Consider the following 14,087-nt stretch of genomic DNA (forward strand, 5'->3'; position numbering starts at 1 on the left):
TGCACCTGCTTTGGTACACGTGTGCTGTCATTGTCAAAACGTAATCACAGCGACTCAGATAGGAGGATGCTGTTTTCAAAACTTTACATCTTGATAGCAAATGAGTCAGTGAGTTGGGAAGGCATAATTCTTAGGAAATCAGAGAAGGGATGAACTGTCAGACTCCAGGGATCTGTTTACACAGAAAACAAACACGACCTAAATCTCAGTGAGCCTTTGCTTTAAAAAGCCTGCAGCAAGCCTCCGCCACACCACAAGCAAAAGTCAGTAGAGTGAACCGGTTTGAGCTAACGTGGGGTTTTCGTTTTCCCAGGGGCATGAATGTCCAAGGGGAGATGGGCACGGCAAGAGTATAAAGCGATGCATTTTGCTTCTCCTTTTGAAGATGAACTCAACAGCTTACTGTAGAAATTCAATGCTTCCTTTTCAGGGTAAGGCTAGAAACAGAAAACAAAGAAGTAACTTCCAGGGTTGGGCAGGCACTCCCTGAACCAGCAGGGCAGATTCTACAGTTGTCAGAAGACCAGAATCATTCTCCTAGCTTCTTCAGCTCCCACACTGGGTTCCACACAACTTTGCTGGTATTGTTCTCTTTACTCAGCCAGCCTCCCAGGCCTGAGCTCTGGAAGCATTTCAGACAGTTAACTGGATAAAGAGCTTAAAATAGGGTGGCTTTTACTCTTTATCAACCCAAAACTGCCAACCAGTAGCTAAGCCGAGTTTTGGATGTATGCAGGACATCTTTTGAGTAATTATAATCTCTTGGTCATCTTTGAAATAATTTAATGCAGAATAACCAAAGATACTCTAATTGCAGTATTTTGGTTTTATAAAGTAAACTATAATGGTTGGAGCTCTTTAAAACATTGAATGAGCTCAGTGTGAAGGCACATGCCTGAAACCTCAGCTTTCAGAAGTTGAAGTTTAGGAAGATGAGGTATTGAAAGCCGAAGACAGAGCAAGTTCAAGACTAGTTTAGGGCACATGGGACATTGTCTCAAAAAAAAACCCAAAACCCCAAAAATTAAATTAGTAAATGATTCTAAGGTTGAGAGTTTATAAACAGTCTGGAAATTAAGGATGAATTAAAATAATCCATCTTCTAAAATTTATATATATACATATCATAATATTGAGCAGTATTTAATGACCAATAGGTAGTCAAATAGAAACATAAACATGTCTCTTGATGAAAATAACTCCAGTGTAAGTTAGAAACACAGGAGTTGAGCCATGCCTCTACCAAAAATTACCTGGAAGATTCTGGTAATCTCACTGAAACTACCATTCTGCTAACCCCTTCTTTATGCAATGAAAGCCTGAACTGACACAGTTTTCAGATCCTGATTCAAAGCTTACCCAACAACTACAGGGGTGGCTGTTAGTCTGGAGGTGAGGGAGGGGTAACCAGCCCTCCATCTGCTCCACCACCACCACCATCTCCCCCAAAATAACTCTATATTTTTATAAGACCAGTTGGAGATCTCTTCCAAACTCTTGAACTATATTGACTACATGTTTGAAGAAATTCTGTCTAAATTTTATTCTCATTTGACATATGTCTCTTTCAGTAGCAAAAAATTTTTTTCTCCTGATAAATTAAAGATATATTTTAAAGTAATATTTGAGACAATTATCTCATTTTAGTCTATGAAAATGGGCAAATCCTATTGGATAGATTTCAAGAGCCATTCTTGTTTTGATTTGACCTCTGCCATCTGAACACTTGGAAGAGTTCTAAATCCTTCAAAGTAAGCACATGAGTTTATGACTCCTCCACCCTTGGTGCCTAGACCTCAGTCAGTAAAAGCTGCCTTGGCTGCAGCAACCAGACAAGTCCTCACAGGAATGCTAACTGCACACGGATAAGAGATAGAAGGCTAAATCCTCCAGGAGGAGCCCCAAGGAAGCATATTTATGACATCAGTCCAAAAAGAACTCCTGTAATTAAAGGGACTCAAAGCCAAAGAGCCCTGGAAGCCAGTCCTCAAGTTGGATGTTAAGAAAGGAGTAAATTGAAGACAAAGAACAGGAGTGCCAGACTAGGACAAAGAATCAACACACGCTTGCCAAAGAATGAATTTCTCTTAACATAAATTTATTTATTTATCTTTAAGGGAGTTAATTTCCCAAGTAAAATGTCCTGTGTAATATAAATTTCAGGTCTTCCATACTTTTGACACACCAAAGGGGTGTGTGTGTATGTGAGTGTGTGTGTGTGTATATATGTGAGTGTGTGTGTGTGGTATATATGTGTATGTGCGTGTGTGGTGTATGTGAGTGTGTGTGTGTGTATATATGTGAGTGTGTGTGTGGTATATATGTGTATGTGTGTGTGTTTGTGTATGTGAGTGTGTGTGTGTATGTGTGTGTGTTTGTGTATGTGAGTGTGTGTGTGATGTATGTGTGTGGTGTATGTGAGTGTGTATGTGTATGTGAATGTGTGTGTGGTATATGTGTGTGTGTGATGTATGTGTGTGTATGTGTTGTGTGTGTATGTGGTATTTCTGTGAATGTGTGTGTGTGGTGTGTGTGAGTGTGTGTGTATGTGTGTGTATGGTGTGGGAATGGTGTCTGGCAAGGCTGTGTTACTGCACATGTGTATGTGTACATGTTTGAAGCCAGGATAGAAGTAGAGCTTTTTGTCTAGAACATAAGAGTCTGTTGAAATGCAAACATGTCATCTTATCCCTTTACAGCACAAAGTGTTGTCAATTACTCTGACATTTCAACATTTTGGACATAATAATGACTATAATCACTTCATGACATTTGTTTGGGTAAAAGGCATTCTCATGCCACATGCAACTCTTAAAGATCATTTTTAAGCTATGTTGTAGCATCTCTGTCCAATTATAATCCTATTTCCCTTCAGTATATACACTTTTAGTAAGATAAATGTATCTGGTATTATTTAGATTTTGCTTGTCTGCTTAGGCTTTTACAAAAATGTTATGCTTGATAATTCCAGATTTTCATGAAACATGAACTAAAAGGGTTTTTTTTTACCATTTCCTTGAAATTCTACTTTCAAAATTAGAAAAACTTCATAATATTCAAGGTCTAGCTGAACCTTACATTTAAATCAACAGGTGAATTTCTTCCATCTCTTGAAAAAAAAATATTGAAAGAAATCTTCCCTCATATTTCAGTCTCAGAAGCCTTGGTCTGTGGCTTCCAATCAGTCCCATAATGAGAAGGAGGCCACAGTTGCCATCGTCCTTAGCTGGCACACACACAAAGCATTAGTCATGACCTTTGTAAATTAAAATAAGCCATGGGGGCTTTTGGCAATTCATACAATTTGCCTAAAAGGAAATGCCATTATTCTCACTGTAATTAACAATAGAGTCTTTGGGGGAAAAAAAGACATAACTTACTTTACATAAGAGAGAGAACAAGCAAATTGGCCAGCAACCAAGTGATCTGTACCATGACTGGAAATGGCTTGGCGTTTTATTGCTTCTTAGATTCTTTCCTAACCAAAGAAGCAGGGCGCTGAGCAGGAGGGGAATGGAGGCTTATCTATAAAGACAAAGAAATGCCGTTGGTATCCTTAGTCCCTTCCTGCACATGTAGAGGTAATGGGTGTTTGGTTGTTTATTTTGGCAACACTGGGACTCATCCCATTGCTCTGTGTATGTTAGGCAGATTCTCCACCACAAAGCCAAGGCTCAACCCTTAGACTTTTTCTGTTAATCATGTAATGCCTCCCAAAGGTAATGCATGCCTGGGACTTCAAAAGTCAAACTCATTGCAAACTATCACCATGATCCTACATGCGCTGCTCTTGGATGAAAATAAGCCTTATGTTCAATCTTTTCTTTTGAATTAAATGTATCTCAATACTTCAATAATGATCTAAATAATTATTAGTATCTAAATGGATTGTGTAAGAGACTATTCAAGGAGACCATAATAAATTTTGGTAATATGTCACTTTCAGCATTTCATAGTCCTGGGTGATCAATTATACAAGCATACCTTTAGTTATGTATCATACACATGAAGGACTGTATGACTAAATTTCAAAATGTCAAGTTTACAGCCATTAATCTTGAGCTGCTTGTATCGTTTTTGTTAACATCAATACTATAGACAGGATACAGATTAGAAACTCAAATGTCTTTATGTAAATGTCCATCCACATTTTATAGCAAAAGAGTATGGAGTAGTTTTGAATGCAGCAATCTTTTGGAGGATGGTCTACAAAAGCACCCAATCTGAGCTCAAGAACCACACCAGCACCGGAACTTCAGCAAACTAAGTCTGGAATCCTCCGGAAAATTCTGTGTGCCTTATGAAGCTGGCAGGACCTTAGGGGTTGTTTTGGAGGCTCAGTCAATGTGTGCCTCTGTGAAAGGGATGAAATTAGAGCAAATAGTGCTCCAAGATGCAAGGCTTCCCTGTAAATACGGTGAGTGCCCAAGCAAAGTGCCATCTGGGTGTCACACCACAGCCTCCCCTTCTGTGATGAAGCTTTTTCAAAACCTACAATTCTTCCCCCAGAATGTTTATAACTACTTTACATAAAATGGTCTAAATTTGAGCTGTAATGGCTACATCAACATCTATTTCAAAAACTAACACAAGGTACAATTAAGAAAAGAATTGGCACAGCCCATTATCTTAAGCAAGTAATGTACCTGCACTCTCAGAACCCAGGAGACAGGAGCAGTACTGCTCGGAGTTCAAGGCTGGCATGGGCTATACAGCTAGCTTTAGGCTAATCACACTACAGTGTGAGGCTGTCTAGAAAAAAACTGATCGCCGTTGGCATCACGACAATTTCCACAAAGCTATGTCTATGAACCTCTGAACTTTAAATCATTCTTGGGTCCTTATCTCTGAGTCACTTAGTGAGAACACACACACATACACACACACATATCATTGATCTCTATGAACTTTATAAACCTAGTGCCCCAATTTCTAAATTAGGAAGTGGGCAGAGATAAAGAAGTTGTGTGTGTGTGCATGTGTGTGTGTGTGTGTGTCTGTGTGTGTGTGTGTGTGTGTGTGTGTGTGTTTTAAATCAAAGAAAGAGTCTCAAGAAACTGTACAGTGTTTGGGGCTGTGATAGTAGCTTCATTATAATGTAAAAGGTAGTAATATTTGTATCAAGTAGGAGTTCCCATAGCTCTTTCTCCCCTAATGCTGTGCACAGCTCTATATAGGACTCTTCAGTGGTGGCCTTTGATGTCTAAGTCTAATAAGAACAAAACCCAATAAAGGAATGCTGAAGAATAAATAAGAACAAAAACCAGTTTCAGCTCCGTGTCCATAGCCCAGTGCTAGGGTAGACAGAGAGAAGTGGATCCGTGGATCTCACTAGCTAGCTAGTCTAGGCAAATTGGTGAGTTTTAACTGCACTGAGAGACTTTTTCTCAAAACAAAACAAAAATAAAAAACAACCTCAAAACAAAAACAGAAAACAAACGAACGAAAAACTCGGAGAGCAATTAAGAAAGACACCTGACATTGGTCTCTAGCTTCCATTGCATCCACAAGCAGACACACATGTGCACAGACCCACATAAACATCCACCACACACAACAGTAGTAGGAGGAACAAATATACTATACTGGGAGTCATTGCTTTAGTTTTTATTTCAAGATAACATGATTGTTTTCATAACCTCGGGGTAAAAGTCTTTGGGTATGGTGAGTACTAAAATAATACAATTCAGTGACATCATCTTTGTGCATCACACACACACACACACACACACACACACACATACACACACAGGGACCTTGAAAGGATGCTAGCTTTCAAAGTTTGGGAAGTTCTTTATTTTCCTTTAAAAGACACAAATTGAAGAGCTGGGAGTACAACTTGATACCAGGGTGAGTTCTTAGCATTCAAGAGACCATGAGATCAATATTCATTACTAAAACACGTCACAGTCATGAAGCAATTTCCTTGACAAATGGGCTCTCCACTCCCACCAAATACAAAAGGGAGGTAAGTCTGTTGAACAAAAAAATTGGAAATTGACTCCGGTTTGTATTGGAGTAGGATCTCTATGGAAGGACCTGCCCGGTCTGTCAGGACCCTATGATAGCTTCACCTCTTCTTTAGGGTTGTTTGAGCTCTGGAATATACACTACAGTCCCAGATCTGCCTGTCAGCAGCCTTTCCAAGTTTAAAAAAAAATGGATTTAATATCAGAAGGGCTTACTCTCCAGCATCCAGATATACACACACATAGACTGTCACAAAAGAAAGACTTATAAGCCAACTAAGTAGTTTAAACCCACATCATGTGTCAGCCCACAGAACTGACCATTCCATTTTCTCTTCTTTGCAAAGCCATGTGGATCCCAAATCATCAAGCTGTCACCATGTGGACATGGAATGTCACTTGGATACTCGCTGGTCTCTGACTCAACCTGACAGGCACAGGCTACAGTCTACACATTTGGAATTTCTGAGAAGTCAGCAGGAAACTTATGGAGCTGGCCAGGCTGCATCTCCCCTGGATAAAGAGCTCATTGACAGAATTTGGCAATAACAAAGCAGCTACTCTTTTCTCCAGTTCTGTGAACAGGCCCGGGGATAGTTGGCAGTTGAGTTTATATAACCTATGAGTCTTTCAGGGAAAAGAATGCAAAATTAAGTGTAAAGTGATTATGTGCTTAGAATAGCAACATAAATCAAGCATTTATGGTTTTTTAAAGTAGGAAAATACCCAAAGCTTCACGGAATCTACAGATACCACATATTTATGTGAATACTGGCATCAACAAACAGCCTAATTTACTAATATTTTACTATAGTTTTATCTTGCCCTCTTATGGCTATAATTTTCCACAATCATTTCATCCAGAGAATAGACAGCTCTCTTCTGATTATCAAAACACATTAAAAATTATTATACATGTTTAGACAAGTTTTGAAACAGATGAAGTGGCACATATCTGAATCCCAGAGTTGTAAGGCAATCTAATACATGAGGAGTTCAAGGTCAGCCTGAGTTAGACAGTAAATTAGGTGAGTTAGAGATACCCATGATGTCCTTTCTCTTCCCTTCTATTCAAGTACAGTAGGAGACATTGACTAGCAAGTAGGGTCTTATGACACCCCTTCAATGTCACTTTCAAGGCCTGTGATAGATACTCCAATAAGAACAGCAGCGACAGAATTTATTCCACCTCTCTACCATTCCAACCCTGCAGTCCTACAGGTAGTGAGCAAGACTGTCAAGCATGCAGGTCCTGACATCTCCTCCAACCACCCTAGATGGCAGAGGGCTTTGGGAGGCGTCCTGGAACATAATAGGTATGAGGAATACACTTCTCTTTCACTGAAGGTACCATTATGTCTTAAGGAAACTAACCTTACATGCTGAGCCTGGTAGTGACACAGACCTGAAATCCCAGCTACTCGGGTTTAGAAGATCATGAGCTCAAGGCTTTACCTAGGCTGTAGAGTGAGTTCAAGGCCATCCTGAACAACTCAGTGAGACTTTTCTAAAATAAAGAAACAAAAACAGGACTTGGGGTATAGTTCAGCATTTGTAAGGTCCTAGTTCCATCTCCAGGTCAAAATTTTAAAAAGGAAAAAGAAAATTACCAAGAAGCCCAGGAGGTGCATTAAATACACAAATTCCCGGCTTTCACTGGCATTTCTGTTTCAGAATTTGGATCAAAGCAAAGACTGTTTTTATTAAATGCCTGCCATTCTTAATATTGTCCCACACTTTAGAAATAGAACTTTCAGATAATACCATCTCCACTTTAAATTAAGTAACTTAAAATTGGCAATATCATTCCCCTTGTTTCTGAGTTTCTAAGGCATGGGATTGCATTCAGACAGTAGTATGAGTGGGGGGGGCTTTATGTGGAAAATGTGTACATTTGTGAAGTATGAATGATATATGGGTTCATGTACGAGTTGTATTGTATAATTTGTGGAGTGTTGATTGTGTGTGTGTGGTATTTTTGAGGCACATCTGTGCATGATATGTGTGAGACTATATAGACATGGAGCTGGCATACATTTGGGTCATGTGAGTTGTATGTGTCTCTAAGTGTATGAAGCGTGTATTAATTTTATATTAAAATTTCTGGAGTAGTGTGTGAATATGTAATACCTAGTGGAGAGAGAGAGAGAGAGAGAGAGAGAGAGAGAGAGAGAGAGAGAGAGGAGAATTGTGATGTGGGAAATGATATGAATAAGTGTATGGTACTTCTGGAGGAGCAAGTGGGTATAAGTTGAATATATGTGCATATGGCATGACATGTGTAACTATGTGGTACTTGTCAGCTTCTGTGTGATGCCTATGTGGGTTGCATGTAAGTAGTATATAAAATGAACTGATGTGTATAGATAGGTCTGTGGCACCTTTGGGGGCTAGGGATGTGAGTAGGTACATGTGGTGTGTGGAGTGGCACATCTAAGCATGTATACCTGTGATGTGTGTATGTGTGTGTGTGGTGAATGGAAATGAGCCTTGCATGTGTATGTGAACATGGGAGGAATTGGGGGATAAGGTTTTCTTAGAAGGCTTGAGGGAAACAAGAGAACACCTCACTTTCACTTGCATGCACTGTCCATACCAAGTACCTTGAAGAAGTAAAACTCATTTAAACTCATTTTGTTATATCTTAATTCATGCATCCCTTCCTCATCTGCCTTTGTACTTATTACCTGGTTTCTGTAATTAGCTGCTATTAATCTCATTAGTAAGAAGAAAGATGACGGGTAGCCATTTTGAATTCCTGTTCTATCAGTGACAGATCCAAAAGCTACCCACCACTCCACAAGGTCTGTTAGGCCATATCATCTGCTTTCCCACTCTGAGGAGTGAAGGTGGAGGGCTGGGCTTCAAGAGCAGAGACTTGGGTTGAATTCTGGCCTGTGACTTGGTCACCTATGGTCAATAGTACTTACCTCATATGCTGAAACAAGGTTAAATCAGACCAAGTCAGGAAAACACTAAGTGCTCGCATGTACCAATTTCCTTCTGCTCTCTTCTTAAACCAAGAAAGGAGGAAGATACAGGAGGGAGAGGGAGAGAAGCCGTGGAAGGAGAATATGGCGGGTGACATTAAGATTCCACGCTGTACCCTTACAGGTTGTTATACATGTTCTTAAGGGATGGATGTGTATTGGGCTTTGTATGTTTAGGTGGCAATTATAGCTTATCAACTGGGTCAAAGGTTACTGTGTTCTATGTTCTTTTATGTGCATATTTAAGTGTAAGGGAGTGTGGGGCGCTAGTCTGGGCTGCCACAGAATTGGAATGTGTGCTTCTGGCAAGATATCCAGCAGATATCTTGGGGCACCACGGTGCCGGACCTAGTGGAGGATAAAAGACAACCATACTTTTTTTATTTTTTATATTTTTACAACATCAATATGTAACAATTATTTTTGGCTTTAGTTCAAGTAATAAAATTTTTATTGAGAATTCCCGGCATGGTGGTTATCTCCCCCATTCTAGGAGAGGGACAACGCTACAGGAAATCGCTGAGATATCACACTGTCCCCTGTTCCGCCTTCCCAGCCAATTCAGGAAGAAGGAAACCTTCTGAAAGGGTTTGGTCTTCAGTCTTCCTTAATCCAAGAGAGCAGATGCAGAAGAATCCATTACATGAAGCCTGGGTCAGGGTGAGGTGTGCTTGACCCCCTAGCTGGCTTCTCCCAACTGGAGAAGTCCGACAACTTCTCTCTGATGGGGTTCCTGATGTCCACATTCCTTTCTTACCCTTAATGAGGCTGTCACTTCCCCCCAGTAAAGCGTTCATCCTGTAGATTCAGCACAAGGTTGTCCGCTGTGAGATGGATTCGGTTCTGTGACGTGGCGATCATCTTAGAGACGTTCTGGGCAGCCGGGATCTTTGGGAGCTTGATATAGCCAGGATTCTTTCTCAGCGCTTCTCCAAGCATCTTGGCAGCCTCCGCCTCTGCCTCCCCCTCAGGCTGCACAATCTTCTGTCATTGTTCCTGCTTTGCTTTCTCCACCCAACACTGGGCCCACTGGACTTCCTGCTGGGCCACTTGTTCGGCTTCTACAGCAGCTTGTACTCTCAGCTGAAGCTCAGCTCTGTGATAGCTATATCATCCAGGATGAGGCTGAAGTCCTTGGCATGTTCTGTCAGCTCTCTTCGGATCAACAGGGACACCTGAGCCCGTTGGTAATCAGCTGCGAGGTATTGAACTTGGCCACCACACTCTTGAGCCACAGGCCATTTACAATGGACCGCAGCACTCACTCCTCGTAGTCTAGCCCTAGGCACTGGTACATACTGGGGAGCTCCTGGGCCTTGGGCCGAGATAGTATGAGCAGGGAGATGTTCACCATCTGCGTGTCTTTGGAGCCTGTTGTGGGGGCAGGGGTGGAGATTTTTCAAGGTCTGGCCCGAATGTTATAGATGATGGGGTACTGGAACCAGAAGCAGCTTCAGCACCGCGTCCATGCCCCGAGGCCTGGCGGGCAGGCATCTGGCTAAGTAAGTCCTTTAAGTTCTGGGCCTTGTCTGATCCTCCTGAAGGCACTCCAGGGGTCAGAGGGCGTGCCCGCCAGCTTCTACCCCACTCCAGTTATAGACCTTGCCTTGCACAGCTGTAATGATTTTTTTTTTAATTACTCTTGCAACACCTGAAATCCTCCTGAGCGTCACAGGCATGTCCTTGAGCAAACATTGGCTAAAAGTGATTAGGTCTCATTTTGACCTTGGAAAGAAGGTCATCTTTTTGCAGACCCAGAAATAGATGCTACTGAGTCCTTCCCACACTTTTACATTGGCCACGGAACATCTTTGAAGGCCCAGGGTTCAGTCATTAAATAAATTCCAAGAAACTATCAGAGCCCCTAGATAACGGCGCTTGCCAAATAAAATAACTAGTTCTAACTTGCACTGAACATTATCTGAAGACATCTGGGCTGAGCGTCTTATCTGTGTGAAACACACAAGTCTCCCTATAGCAAATTCATAACCATAGGCTTTCAGCTCTAAGATGTAAGATACCAATGAAGCTAAAGTCATATTAGTAAAAAGCACAAAAATAAAGGGGAGGAGGTAAAAGTCTGTGGTAGAGCTCTACCCTGTGTGTCCCAGGTTCCTAGGTTTAGTCCTGAGTACTGCAAAAGCAAAAGTAGAAACAAACTTCAAACTTCCATTCCAGCGCTAGGGTAATGGCATGAGGGTTATCAAGTCAGAAGTCAACTCAGGCTGAAACACCAAAATAAAGAAGAGAGAAAATAGATGAGAGTCTTCCCATCTTCATTTTAACGAAAACGTTAGCTTGAGGGGTAGGTTGTGTAACGTTTGCTTTGGGGTGGGGTTGGGGGTGGGGGTATCTGCATAGCTCTGACTGTCCTGAAATTCACTCTATAGCCCAGTCTGGCCTCTCATGTGCTGTGATTAAAGGTATGAGCCACCACACTTAGCCTAGGTGTGTGTGTGTTTGTTTGTTTGTTAAGTAATTTACTCTCAATTGACTGAGACATTTTTTAGATATACTGGGTTGAGGGATAACACACATGCTACCCAAGTTTAGCATACAAACTCAGAGGAGAAAAGACTCTGTCAGGCTCTGGTGAGGTGATTACAGGGCAAGTTCTGGCTAATGGTTAGCACTAAGGTGGTTCTTGAGAGTGGCAGATAGGAGGACTTAGGACTCTAACCAAACCCAGGTCTGTAAAATATACAGACCTAAAATGCCCTTAGAAAATAGAATAACTCAAAGTAAAGGTTCTTTCCAGGAGTAGAATTTTTTAGTAAATTCTCCCTCTCTCTCTCTCTCTCTCTCTCTCTCTCTCTCTCTCTCTCTCTCTCTCTCTGAGACAGGGTCTCTCTACAGAGATAGCCCTAGCTTCCCTAAAACTCATTATGTAGACCAGGCTGGCCTTGAACTCACAGAGATCCGCCTTCCTCTAACTTCTGAATACTGGGACTAAAGGCGTGTACTAACACAGCAGTTTGGTGTTTGGGTTTTTTGGGGGGGGGTAAGGGGTAAGGGGATGGGGGGGGTGGTGGTAGGTTTCTCTCCTACCCTATTTTTTGTGACAAAGTCAATTACTAAACCTGGAGCTCGGTAATTTGATGAGCCTAGCTGACCACCAAGCCGCTGGGATCCTGTCTCTGCCCCTGCAGCCCTGGAATTTTAAGCATATATGCTGCTGCATGCGGTTTTTTTTATGTGGGTTCTGAGGAGCCTAACGGATCTGGATGCCTGTGTGGCAAGCACTTTACCAACTGAGCCAGACTCTTGTGCTCCCTACTTAATCAGTTTATACACCACGACATTTAAATTGTGCACCAGAAACCAGTTCCATTTATACACTGACATCAAGATAGTGCAAGAAAATCTGCTGGCATGGATTGCTTCCCAGCCGATTCTGATTTGCCCCCAAGGAAAGCCAGGCATTAGGAATTCTAATCAAAAGCACCAGGAAGAATAAGAAAATGTACACCCATTCAAGACGCTCTCCGTGTAACAGGAAACGACACTATCCTTCCTTTTTGCAAAATTCCATATGCATAAAAGTAAAATTCAAACACAGCTGTGCCCTGCTCATTATAACAGATGTATTTCTGGAATGTTAATCAAATATTTTAATGGAGGATTATGTTTTACATGCACTAGATGAATGTTTTCCTGCTTTTTCTGTTCTAACAAGTATATTTTTTTTAATTCTATTTCAAGCAAAAATAAGATAAAATGAAGTAAAAAGGAGGGAATTTGTGTTGCCCATATACCCACTAGCACATGCTTAGACTCCCAGTAGCCATCCCCTTAAAGAGAGCTGAGTCTTTCCCTACCCACAGTCCTCCCTTTAATTGTGAGAACTATGTTTCATCATTCTTCCCACAATTTTTAAGAGTTCTCTTGTATGGCTTTGTCTAGGCTGTTACTTTGGGGGACAGGGACTGTCATAGAAGCCTTTTACGTCCTTCTTTCACAGCTTTGGGTTTGTAGTCATCAGTACAACTGCAAAAGTAGCTTCCTTGACTTTTACAGTCAGAGGGAGCACAGATCATGGGCTTCTACCTGGTTTCTGGCCACAGCACAGACCACAAACATCCACATAGTGCCCAGCCTCAGCGTGTGCCATGGATCTCAACTTGGTCTCTGGTGTCGTTACAGACCCTAGTCATCAATACGACCCTCTGCTGCAGCACCACAGACACCATCAAAGTCCTCAGCAGCAGTGCAGGCCAAAGGCCTCAGGGGCAACACGGGCCACGGACACCAATTTGGTTCCTGGCAGCAGCTTGGCTCATGAACATCAACATGGCTTGGGGCAGCAGCGCAGACCGTAGATGTCTGCCTGGCCTTTGATGGTAACACTGGCCATGGACATCAACATGACCCCTGGCTGCAGCAGGACCACAGACCCCAACATGGCCCTCTGCAGCAGCATGGACCATTGATAGCAATGGCTTCAGGTGGCAGTTCAGGCCCCTCACATCAACATGCCCTCTGGCAGCAACCCAGACAACGTGCACCATCACGGCTTCCTACGGTATCGCAGACTACAAACGTGCTCGTGGACTCCAGTGGTGGATCAGACCAGAGACATCCACTTTGACCTTGGGCTTCGACATGACCTGAGGCATTGGACCACAGATACTAACATGGCTTCCAGGAGCAGCATGAACCATGGAGGTCTTTCGAGAGAGTCGAATCCAGAAAATGAACCATTCTTCATTTCAGACATTCTGTCCTTGCTCAAAATCAAGGTGGTGATGAGGCTAGGCGGTATGTTGGGAGGCCTTCTGGCGAACGCCACCGTGCCGACCCTACTCTGCAGCAACATGTTCCTCTGCCGACTACGGCCTTCTCTCACCCCTGTCACCCCTGTCATGCCTCTATTTCTGCCTCTTTCCATTGTGCACGTTCTGCCCATTCCTCCATCTTCCCCACCTCTCCATCTCAACTTTGTTGGCAGGGTGTCACACGGTATATTCTTCTGCCCCAACAGGTTTACAAGGAAGTATTCGTTGCAATGAGTCATTGGCCTGGTTCACAGTTTCTGGCTTCTTACACACCATAAATGCTCGGATATTCTCCTGTTGCCTGGAGTCAGGGTGATCTTGTGACTAGGCAGGACCTCCAGGGCAGATTCCGT

The 14,087-nt window shown here is 42.3% G+C and overlaps 1 pseudogene; it reads right to left on the reverse strand.

Annotated features, from left to right (window-relative positions):
* Window positions 1–9,428: 9,428 nt before the first annotated feature.
* Window positions 9,429–13,823, reverse strand: Phb2-ps3 (prohibitin 2, pseudogene 3; annotated as a pseudogene).
* Between the last annotated feature and the right edge of the window lie 264 nt (window positions 13,824–14,087).

Source organism: Rattus norvegicus, chromosome 6 (genome assembly GCF_021556685.1).
Source record: "Rattus norvegicus strain SHRSP/BbbUtx chromosome 6, alternate assembly SHRSP_T2T, whole genome shotgun sequence".
Classification (NCBI taxonomy): Eukaryota; Metazoa; Chordata; class Mammalia; order Rodentia; family Muridae; genus Rattus; species Rattus norvegicus.